At 46.7% G+C, this 4137-nt stretch overlaps 1 long non-coding RNA gene across 1 annotated transcript; it reads right to left on the reverse strand.

The window, feature by feature from the left end:
* Window positions 1-298: 298 nt before the first annotated feature.
* Window positions 299-3898, reverse strand: LOC146544578 (uncharacterized). The gene is made up of 2 exons (XR_014882258.1): window positions 2932-3898; window positions 299-1834 (listed from the first exon to the last, which is right to left on the reverse strand). It is a non-coding gene; the product is annotated as an uncharacterized LOC146544578 (long non-coding RNA).
* Window positions 3899-4137: the final 239 nt, after the last annotated feature.

Raw genomic sequence — 4137 nt, forward strand, 5'->3', positions numbered from 1 at the left:
ACACAAGGGAACGTGGTTTTCCCATCTCCCCTCTGTATTGTCATAAGCTGTGTGAATGTGCAAGAAAGGGTCTGTGAAATTAATTATACTGTGAGTGCTTGGTAACCAAATGAATTGTAAATTGTACATTATTAAAACAGCATCAGAGCACCGACTGATCTATTATTCTTTGGGGAAATGTAGGAAGATAAGAGCTTTATGTGCTTTAGGAGTCTTTCCAGCCACCACCGCACAGCCAGATTTGTAAGAAAAAAATGTGGCAATATTTTGTTTGTCCGAGTTGCAACTGACACAATGCTGCATTGTTTATTTTTATTGCATTGTTTGGTGTTATGCATATTTGAGACAGTGTACGCTATCAGTGATGCAAGCACGCCCGGTTCCTTTCTGCTTGTCCTATTATTTCAGATGATATTTGAGACTGACCACCCTCACTACTGTGTCAAAAAAAAAAAATATCTGTAGGTGCAGGAAAACAAGATAAATGTTAAGCAGCATGCCCTTTCGCAAAAAATCACGTAACTAACGGGATGTACAGCTATTGTCAGCCTGAACATTTTGACTACATATTGCTCCTTGCTGCCTATCTTTTTACTTTAGCTTCTGACAGCTGTGAGAGGGTTAAGTGGGGAGAAACAAGAGGGAAGGAAATGACTGTGGGTTTATGTGAGCATTCACGTTTCCTTTCTTTCCTCTACAGTGTGTGGTCTCCTTAACACCCCTCTCATGCAACATCCATTCTCGGAGTCTAAGACTCTGCTCCCATGTGTGAGCTGGCATCTTCTGGGGTGCTACAGACTGAAAGCTGCAACACCCAGCCCCTGGGAGTGTCCCTTTGGCACAGTCCAGTTGCTGCCCCAACACCTGCTATGATGGCCCCTTGCACCCTTTGCCTCCAGCAGGAAGACTCATTAAGCAGGGGTGTGTAGGAGTGACAGAGAAAGGGTTTTGTCAATGCCACTATTGAAGAAAAGGAGGCAGCAGCTCCTCCAGCAAAGCTTTTCCCACAAGATCGCTTTTATATTCCTTCCCTGAAGGAAGACACACAGAAGTGTCCCCTATCTTTGCAGCTGCTTGCCACGGGGGAGGAGGAATAACTGGAGAAACACCCTCCTCCTTCCGGATGGGGACATATCTCCTCAGTAAGTTGCTCAAGTCGGAGATGCGATGCTGCCTACAGCCACCACAACAGTGGCTCCTTGGATTACTGTGCACTACAGCAACCCATGTTTCTGTTACGGTGCAGAGTCAGCTTGAACCCCTCTCCTTTAGAGGGGTTCTCTCTGAAAACCTCTCTGAAAAAAAGTTTTCCTCCAGCCACAAGACGTAGATGTTCAGCAAATTCATTACTCAAACAGTCAAAGAAATTATTGCAACTTGAGTGAAGACCCATGTATTTCAGGATTTGGTCTCTCCTCTACGTAGACAGGCACTGGAGAGAACAAAACTTCTCTGGCTAAAATATTTCCTTAAAAGAGTCGGGCACCTTTGTTTCCCATTTTTTTTTTTTCAAGATAAAGAGGAGAACTGATATATTAGAGAATTTGCATTCTTCCAAACAGCTCTCCTAACTCTGTTTAACAGCATAATACATGGTGCTGCCTTTCGCTCGCCCGTCAGCCCCGCAGGATTCACCGGCATCTTTCAACGTGCGCTGCGTCCCTGCGTTCAATAGAGGGCAGCATTCTACTGAGGCTGCTCGAGAGGACGGGACGGCTCCAAGGATGCCGGAGGACGTCGGAGGATGTCAGCAGGGGAAAGGCACCGGTTATAGAATATACACATCGTTTTCCGCAAGGTTAAACTCGATGGAAGAGATACAGCGTTCCCAGGACTTTATGTGTATGAAGAAAAAGAGAAAAAAAAAAAAATGCAATTAATCGATCGGTGTTATTAATGAAGACACCTCATCTATGTTCAAGGAGTTCTTTATGTGTTCTATCACGGCACCATAAGGCTCCATCTCTGCAGCAGGCTGCAATGATTTTCCCTCCAATTTTTGCATTGATAGCTGACTAATAATGGGTTGATGCATCACGAATAAATAAATACCTTTGTATGAATTAAATGTGAAACTCTGCCTTAGGTAATTAGAGAATTCACTTCTCATTCATCAAAGTCCTGACTCAACAAAATTCTTCAAAATGTGCCTAAGATGTTTCCAAGCTGTTCTTTTTGATTTCTTAAGGCCCTGCTTAATAACTGGCAAATCCCATCCAAAGTAAAAGAGAGTAAAAACTTGATGCTGTGACCCTAAAAGGATGTGTCTTCTAGTGTGAAATAATCAAGATTTCAATGAAAGATTGAAATGCCACTGCTCATTTGAAACTCCAGGGCTGGACCTTCCTGCTGATAAGTACACTGCCCCAGCAGCCCACAGCCCATTCCTGTCTGTGAATAGGCTGCCCCATGTTTGCACTGCCTACACAGCGGCATATTCTTGACTTCTACAAGGAAATTCTAAGGAACACTATACGTCTAAGGTGCACTCTGCATCATATTCAAATTTGAGAGCACACAGGTGTTCTGCAACACCTTTTACTTTCCTTCTGCTCCAATTCTAGTGAAATGTTGCTCTTCTGAAATAGCTGTATGCCAGCACTGCCCCTACCATGCTTGGTCAGATTTCCTGAAATCATGGGAGATTCCAGAGCAGTGTAAATGCCCCTTTGCTTTCCTCTTTTTATCCAATAAACAACAGCTGTTACAGCACTGAAGACGCACATCCGATGTAACTGACAAGGGGGGGTCGAAGACATTTGGCCCGAGATGGCAGCCATGCTGCTATTAAGCATCTATCCAAATGAAACCTGTACGTGGGGGGAATGTGGCAGAGAGAGCAAGGTGCTCAGAAAGAAGGGTTCTCAGGTGACCTCAGGCTAAATCTGCATTACCAGCAGGATGGAGATCCAAGCTCTGTTTCCCACCTACCTTAAATCCTCCTACAGAGTCCCTGCCAGTCCCAGGGCTGTGCGTGTCCCATGGCCACCGTCCCTCTGTCCCCATAGTTCCCACAACGTGCCAGCTAAGCGCTTTTGCCTCAGCACTGGGGAATCTGGCACAGCATCTCCAGGCGAGCACGCCAGGAAGCAGGGTCAGCCCTGCACAAACAAGACCTGCCTGATCGGAGTAACACAAACGGACGCCTGGAAGATTAATTTGTCCCTGTAATAATGCAGCCACTGTTAGCACAAACCGGTGGCATGCAAGAGTTTCTTATTAAAAAACTCAGGATGTGCATTACGATCTCACTGAATAAAGTAGGCCTTAAGGACAGGCGAGAGGGAGAACAAGTGCAGAATTTCCTGGCTTACAGTCTGCCACTTTTGCAGCCAATTTGACACAAAGCAACGAGCGGTGCTGCAAATGGACCGACGAGTCATCTAATTCTTCAGAACAGTCTCATGTAATTCATGCTATATCTTCCCGTTTATCTTCTATAACCTCTGCAGCTCTTGCAGTGAATCACGACATCCCCTGTCCCGGGAGCACAGCAGGGTGTGACCGTCCCTCTGGAGCAGAGCTGGGATCCCCCACCTGCCACCTCTTCTCTGAGGCAGGCCAGCAGCGATGCTATCTGTGAGAAGCCGGGGCTGGGGACAGCCTGGGCTGCTGGGCCACCTCTGTGGCTGCGTGCACAGCAGGGCTGCTCGCTGAGTTCTCAGCATGCGTATTTTTCCAGGCTGTGTTTCAGGAGGGAGTTAGATAGCAAGGAAGAACAGCTCTGGTTCAGCGCACCGGGTGAATCGGAGCGGCCCGTTGTGAAAGCTGTCGCCTCACACGATTGTTGTGGCAATAAACGCAGTGAGTTCTGGTTATTGCATGCACAGCCCTGCACTGACTGCTCCCTGCCGCTCACCCGCACTCTCCCTTCAGCAACACCCCACACACCTGTTCAAATAATATTACTATTACCTTGTGTTGACACCACATCCACCCTTTCCTTTCATATAATAAGAGCTCCTGGTGAACTGTAAATGGAAAGCTTGTTGTAGCAGAAGCTGATTGTTTACCCGTCTCCGGTTTGTTGCCACAGATACTTGGTGGGGAGAAGTGAACAAAGATCGGTCTGACATCCTTGTTCAGCAGGATCTGCCCCCCACCTCACCCACTGGAGGTTACTTGCTGCCATTCAGA

Source organism: Meleagris gallopavo, chromosome 3 (genome assembly GCF_905368555.1).
Source record: "Meleagris gallopavo chromosome 3, MGAL_WU_HG_1.1, whole genome shotgun sequence".
In the NCBI taxonomy this organism is placed as follows: domain Eukaryota; kingdom Metazoa; phylum Chordata; class Aves; order Galliformes; family Phasianidae; genus Meleagris; species Meleagris gallopavo.